Source organism: Humulus lupulus, chromosome 1, assembly GCF_963169125.1.
Source record: "Humulus lupulus chromosome 1, drHumLupu1.1, whole genome shotgun sequence".
Classification (NCBI taxonomy): Eukaryota; Viridiplantae; Streptophyta; class Magnoliopsida; order Rosales; family Cannabaceae; genus Humulus; species Humulus lupulus.
This window is the reverse complement of record NC_084793.1, coordinates 306,035,470-306,043,519: the sequence shown is the minus strand read 5'-3', so window position 1 is coordinate 306,043,519 and position 8,050 is coordinate 306,035,470. Positions and strand designations below refer to the sequence as shown.

Genomic DNA, 8,050 nt, shown 5'->3' with positions numbered 1-8,050 from the left:
AAGAAATTAATAATAATAATAATCCAACTTTAGGGATCATGATTTGGTGTGGCTTTTATAATAAGTAAGAAATCCAAATTTGGGGATATTCATTCTCTCCTTTCCGCCCATTCCAAAGTAGACATTGACATCTTGTCCTACTTCTTCATTATTATATATTGTTAGTTATCATTATTATACAGAAAAATAAAATGACAAAATCAAAGAATATTTCACACACACACACACTATATATATATATGCAAAAAAAAAAGTAAAAATAAAGAAATAAATTAACAAATATAAGTATCAAGTAAAAGACTAAAGTAATGAAAATGAAAATGACTAACAACAATGTGGCTGTAGTTTAGTGGTAAGAATTCCACGTTGTGGCCGTGGAGACCTGGGCTCGAATCCCAGCAGCCACACAAATTCAATTTTTCTTTTTTATTTCCTTTTGAACGAAAACATGTTCTGTTCTCATGGGCCTAGCTTGGTGGCCCAAACTATTAAGTCGCTTTCTATTTCAAAATTTACGGTAATCACATTTATCTTCTCAAAACCAGAAAATTTACTCTTGTTTTACAATGGTCTTCATGTTTGATAAAACATTTTTTTAAGCTGCATAGAATAATGGACAATACACATTAACAAACTTGTCACATAATTTTATATAACAATAAAATATATCACTAAACTTGAAACATATATAATTCATATCTACATAACTCATACAGAACATTAACAAATTTAAAAACATATTTCAAGTAGATAGAATCTATATTCTACAAAACCATAAACTAGCAGCTTAGGTAATACATTAATTAGCTTGTAACATATATTTACTATAAAAAAAACTGTTATCCCTGTTTCTCCCCAACATTCACGGATCCGCATTTTGAGTCCATGGGCCACCCTGAAGGGATCTTAGGCCCAGATCAGGTCCAATAGATGAGGACGGACTGAACTTTGGCAGCCCAAGTATCGGTAAAGCCCAAATGGTGTCCCAGAATAGAAGCCAGGACCATGACGTCGGCATGTTGCATATTCCTGAATCTTTCGTTCGGTGCTTCCTGGGATGCAATGAAGATATCGTCTTCCCCAAGCCCAAAATTAGACCGGGATGGCGATGGATGAACCCAGGTCCTAGTAAACGAAGAAGGATGTTAGTAAACGGACTCGGACCAAGTGACCAGGCAGAGCGTGATAAGTTGTCCTCGATACTGACATCACCCCGAGAAATGTGGAGTTGTGTCCCCATAACTAACCTGCAGAAAATGTTACATACGGAATGTACGCCGTCGATTCAAAATTGTACTACCACTACTCTGACAGATCCTGTCCCCCGGATCTCCCTCGAAGCCCACGCAACCCAGGCTGAAGCAGCATGCTGTCGTTAGTCTTGTAGTGTGGTTACGCTTAGGCTGGCCCAATCGGCCCTGATTAATGCATTTTATATATTGGGCCCGGATTAGTCTGGCCCAAACCCAGTGCACTCAACTGCTTATAAATATGAACAGTTGTGTGCTGGAAAAGGGAAAAAAGTTCTTCTCTAGTAAGCAATTATTCTGCTCAAACTTGCAGAAAAGATCATTGTCAAAAGCTCTCTAAGCTCTAATACAACTGACTCATGGACTAAGGCTCATTAACACCCCAACCACGTAAAAACCTTGTGTGCAAATCCTAAATCCTTACTTCATAAGCTCTTTTATCTTTTATATTTCTAGCTTCTGAAAAACTCAGTAAACATTTTGGTGCTTTCATTAAGAGCCGAGGAAAGCTTTTTTTTTTTTTTTAAAAAAAAAGATATCGGATATCTATAACAATGGTGAACACAATGCACACCATTTTTGACCCTGCTCACCAAGAACAAGGCAATGGAGAGCCACTGCCCAGTCAACCTCTTCCTCAGAATCAACCTGAGGATACACCTTATCAAATGCCCCAGCCTCACAAATCACAGAACTATGAAGATGGGGCGGATTACGAGGAAGATTACTACGAGGAAAAGGGAAATGAGGGGGAATACCATGATCATGAAGCTGAGGATCCAGCAATCCCTGAAGAAGTAGACCCCAACCAGGAGGACCCAGAGGTGACAAAACTAAGGCAACAAGTCCTGGACCAAGAGGGCACGATAGCTGAACAAAAAGAAGCCACTCGCTAGATGCAAGAATCCCTCCTGGCCCTGCAAGCTTTCATTGCCGCCCAAGGGTTGGCGGCCAACCCTCCAGTTGTTCCACCTCCAGGAACACGACCGTCTGCCCCGCAGGTTAAGGCCAGTGTGCCCGAAAATGCGAAGCCGATCCTTCCTCCGGGACAAGATCCCGAACACGACCCACCTGACCCAGCTCAAGAAAAAGGGAAGGCCAAGGCGACCGACCCCGAGTGAAAAGCAAACCCCTAGAGGAAAACTCCTCCCGTCCAGAAAACAGGGGCCAACCCAGGGCCGCTCCCTAGGAGAGAGAAGGTGTGTCCCGTCCCAGGACGGGATCACCCAATCGATCCGTAAGGGATGCGCCCGCAGGGTACTAGGCCCCGAGCAGTCCCTAGACAGACTGGACGGGAATAACTTTTCCACCCCAATGCCTTTGTGAATAAAAATCACCGAGAGCGCCAGGATGCTGACAAGCCAGATGCCCTTAGCTCAGAGGATGACACGTCCCGGGTAGACCTGCGTGACGGGGTGAACGCTCGAAAAGAGCGGGCTCGCAAGGAAAAAATCTTCCCCCGAGGGGGTGATCTAAGAAACAATCTCAACGACAGGAGGAACGAGACGGTTCCCCTAGATAATGGTATGGCTAGACAGTTCATGGAACAACTGGCCGCCTTAAAAAAGGTCACGGATCGCCTAGTCCGTAACCAGGAGGGAGGAGGTTTCGATTCCGAAGAAGAGGAAAAGGAACTCTGCGCCAAACACATCCTGGATGTGGTGCTCCCCAAGAGGTTCAAGATGTCGAACCTGCCCACCTATACCGGGAACACAGATCCCAGAGATCATCTATCGCGCTACAATTGGTTAATGAACGTAGTTCACGTCTGCGACAACGACAAGTGCCTATGCTTTTCAATTACTTTAGATGGACCTGCGGAGGAATGGTGAAAGAGGCTCAATCCGGGATCCATCCAGTCCTGGTCCGGACTACAGTCGGCGTTTCGAAAACAGGTTGTGGTCGCATTGAGGATGGATATGCAAATTAGCGCCCTCGCAAACATCAAACAACTCCCCACGGAGACTCTGAGGACCTATATCCAGCGCTTCACAGAGGAAGCCTCCAATACAAAGGTGGACGATGGGCAGCGCTTGGTGGCCCTGCAGTCCGGGATCCGCGCTGGGTCCCCCCTCTGGGACGACATGCAGCACAGTAAGGCGGCCACCCTCGAAGAATTCATAAGGAGGAAGCCCGAAACCAGGCATTCGGATGGCAAACAGCTCCCCAACCAAGTGCCCAGACCTTTCTGGGGTATGGAATGCAATATCTGGCCCCTTAGTACCTAACACCCCCAATAGCGCCAGGATCGACGGGTGCTCCCAGAATGACTTTTGCAGCACCAACAATCTACGGCTCTGCGTCCTCCGGGTATGCCCCGGCCCTATCCACCCCATCGTCCAGGTATAGGGATGGCACCAGTCGGACACAGCGCTGCTCCCGGCGGGGCCCAGCCGTCCCAGATGGGGGGGACTGAGGCAAGCGTAAACCCCTCCCGGGGAAAGAGATTGGATAAAGGAAAAAATTGATCGGAGCCCTCTAAGAAGGGCAAGAAGGGCTACGAGCCCCAGTATTCAGAGTACACCAATTTAGTGGATACTAGGGAAAACATATACCTGGCCACGAAAAGGACGATTCACTACTGACAACCCGCCCCGATGTTCAAAGGGGGAAAGAACTCGAGGGACACCAGTAAGAGGCGCGCATACCATAATGAGGTGGCCCACATGACCGAAGAGTGTCGTCAGCTAAAGGACGAAATTGAGAATTTGATCAAACTTGGACATCTCCACCAGTGGGTTAGGATGCCCGTGGGTGTTCTGGGAGTGTCAACCGTTCCCGGACTGTAACGCCCTAAACTCCATGGACCGTTATGGTGTGCATTTTAAACAGTGCTAAACTCGCTAATCGAGTCATTTGGCCATAATCGTGTAACTGAGTATGATTAGCGATTTAGGGTTAAATTTTTTGGTTAAGATATAATGTTTCACTAGAACGTCTACTGTATACATTGGGATCCTAAAAATATAATTTAAAGGTTAATTACAACAAAATATTTACAACCAGCCAACCTAAACGGCAAAATAGGGTTTAACCCTAGTTCCTCTTTCAACCCTCGGTCGTGGCGGTCGAGCAGCCGCATATGTACACATTGCCACCTAAGCTCTCCAACTCAAGGATGGTCCATCTTTCTTTTGCCTTTACCTATACCACATAGCACTCAAGAGCCGAAGGCCAGCAAGAAAACTCAATATGCTCATGAATAATAATAACATGTCATCAAATCATAAAGTGCATGCCTAGCAATAATAGTGTAATGCCCTGGATAGCCAAGACCGCTACACTGTGTACTTATAAAGGTGCAAGACTTGCTAATCAAGTCATTATTTTAAAAACGTGTCACTAAACATGTAAGAGCTAGGGTTTAAAAGGTTTTGGTCTCAAAAGACTCATTTCATATATTTAAACTATTATAAACACGGGATCCCATAAGAAAACAGAGTTAAAATAAGTTTACAGACTCCCAAAAGTACATGAGTAATCACTAGCCATATTAAGGAAAAATAGACAGTCTTCAGGTTTCGCGCCCCTGCCTAAACCTCAACCGTGGCGGCTGGGCAAATGGCTATGTACATTCTGCTCGCTGAGCTCTCCAATCAAGGCTGATCTAACTTGCCCTTGCCTTTACCTGCACCACGTAGCACCCGTGAGCCAAGGCCCAGCAAGAAAACATCTTATACAACTCAATCAATGATAACAGACAGTTAATTCATTATGCATGTATTCCCATAAGATAATCCACAACAGACATTCAACACGTACATTCAGATTCAAGATACAGTCAATCACATATTACACTTATATCACATAATATTCAGGGCCAACGACTTAGGCCACACCCTCTGTTTAACCCACTGATCCGGCCCACTTAAACCGAGCTCAGTGCATAATAAGTTGTTCTCGGCTACTAGTGGCCGAGCCGCGCCCTGTGCGCTAGTGAAATCCTTGGCACCCTTAGGCCGTTGGTTCACTAAATGGATTGCATGGCATAATACCATCTTTTCAAGCATTTACAATAGGGAGCCCTTAGTCCCGTCACATATATTCAACCAGGTGCAGTTTTCTTACCTTTAGTCTGTGCGATTATTGATTACGAGCCACGCCCCTCAAGCACGATCCGCTCCTGAGCCTAAGCCTTTATCACCTAGTCACAACCAAGGTATAGGGTTCTGTTAATACCCAAATATAAGTTTCCGGTTACAAAATTAACTCCCGGGAATTCGAATTCCACCAAGCACGGTGGTGAAACCAATCCCGAGCAACCTAGACCACATTCCCATGCTTAAAACCCTCAAAAGTTCATGTGCACACCCAAGGGCCACGGCCCTAGCCTCAAAACAGAACCAAGCCCATTCTGGTCAAAGACACGCGTCGCGGCCTTTGCTTTGGGCGCCGCGACGCTCTCCCTTGGCCGAGCCTCCTTGGCCCTTCTTCATCCTAGGGCCACAGCGCTCTAGAACAGAGTCGCGGCCCTCCCCTTCGTGCCCAGAAAACCCATCATTTATAAGCTTGAAACCTCACCTTAAACCATCCCAAAGCTCCCCAACTCATAACCAATTAATCCCAACTCCTTTGGCATGATTTAAACAACATAATTCCACAGAAAACTCAGCCTAACACACACTAATCTTCTCTTTTCAATTTCTAAAACTCAAGAGCTATAAACACTCAAACTAGCCATTCAAATCCAATTTAAAACTTCTAAACCATGAGTTGAAACTTACCTCTTCTGCTGAACCACTTCACCAAGCCAAAGTCAAGCTAAGTCCCCAAGTTTCCTCCTCAATTCTGCCTTAAAACATCAAAACCATGTTTGCCTCAAAACTTAACCAAAACCCAGAATTTCCAACCACAAAAAAGAAGATTAAATTGCTTACCTTAACCCTGACCTAGTTCTTGATTAATCCCTGAGCTAAGCCTCCAAATCCCCACCTCAATTCTCAGAAATTCCAGCTTGATTCCCTTAAGATTTCTGTGTTCCTTTCTATCTTGTGTTTCTTTGAGAGAGTAGAGAAAAGAGCTGAGAGAGAGTCGGTTTATTCCCTTCTAAGGGTTTCCTTATGCTTATCTTACTCGTTAAGTTAATCCCAAGGCTCGGGGTGCCCAAACTGTCCCCGAGGCCAAAACGGTAAAATCCCCCAATATTCCCGTCTAGACATCCTAACCTCAAATATATCTCCATATATTTATTCTCATAACCCGATAGTCTAAATCGTTACCCGATACCTAAAATACCCCTGACTTATCCAAAGTCATATCTTAAGTCCCGTTGTGACTTTTCCCGCTATCTGACCCTAGGATCGTCTCGAGTCGTGCTCTGTGAACCTGCCCACATAATAATGTGGCTCTCACATATATCACATATTTATTTCATATTATCACATAATATCATTAACTATTATATAATCAACATTAATCACATATTCACACATTTAAGTCAACAATATCCACTCTAATCCCACTTATGCCCTCCCGACACGCTAATCAAGGCCCTTAAGCCTTATTAGCAAATTTGGGTCGTTACAAATAGCCTTAATCATGCATGCAAATAAGTTCAAATAAATGTTGTGGAGTCTTGCGCTCTGGGTAGATGACTAGTAAGTCTCTCACTCTGAGGTAGATGACTAGTAAGTCAATCTCGGTCAGATGACTAGTAAGTCAATCTCTAAGGTCTCATACCCTCCTAGCCATGTGACGTGTAGGTCACCTTAGTCTTTCCGACTCTGGCTCCAAGTAACTAGCCTTTAGACTAGACAAACGCTTTTAGTTTTCATCGAACTTGGGGTCGATCCGGCATTAATGCTCATGTTGAGTCATTCAATGCAAATGTCGATTAGATCTATTCTTTTATCGGCTCTACGTTCATGACGCTTATGCCGCTCCTAACTCTTTGGTCAATAACACACGACCAGTTCTCAATACTACTATTGAACATGACTAGTAAGTCACAGCTTCACAGACAGTTCTGACACCATTGCTGATTCTGACTAGTAAGTTAGTGCCACACACGAGTAAGCAATGCTACCAGGCATATATCATATGTCAAATATCCAAATGCAAGACATTCAGCATGCTTACTTAACAATTGCTAGCATAATTAGAATCATGCACAAACACAGAGACTCAAGCTCTGATCAATCTCATATTTAACATTCATGGCATGCCCTAACCACATGTTCCTCGTGCATCACATGCATCACATACGAGGTGCAGTATTCTTACCTCTGATTCAAGCGAGAAATAATAACTGAACAACCCTTGAGAACAATCGGTCCTTTAATTCCTTAGCGGTCACCTAGTCATAACCAAATACGATCTCCAATTAATAAAATCAACAATAATAGGTTCTTGACCTAAACCTCACTCCCGGGACCCTGAATTGTACCCAAACAGTGAGTATATTCGATCTCGAGCCTTAGAAATTGAAACCCCGAGCCAAAAACCCTTAAAAACACCCAAACACAAGAATCGAAAGAAGCAAGGTAGCGCTACCCCCCTAGCGCCCCAGTGCCCTAAGCAGATCTGAAACCCCCTGAGTAGCGCTTAGTGCCCCCTTGTGGGCGCTGTAGCGCTACAACCAGGCAAAAATTCCCTGGTTCTTCTCCCCTTTGACTCCACCATTTCCAACTTGAACCAAAAGCTTCCAAACCTCATTTTAAGTCCCAATTGAACCCAAAAACCATCTACATATGTTCTAGGCATCATAACCCAAGTAACCCTAGCCAAAAACTCCCATCAAATCCCATTATCAAACTCAAAATCCAGCTGAAACTCAAATAGAAAAAAAGAACAAGAACAAG

At 44.3% G+C, this 8,050-nt stretch overlaps 1 non-coding gene across 1 annotated transcript; it reads left to right on the top strand.

The window, feature by feature from the left end:
• Positions 1-335: 335 nt before the first annotated feature.
• On the top strand, positions 336-407 carry TRNAH-GUG (transfer RNA histidin (anticodon GUG)). The gene has a single exon. It is a non-coding gene; the product is annotated as a tRNA-His (tRNA).
• Positions 408-8,050: the final 7,643 nt, after the last annotated feature.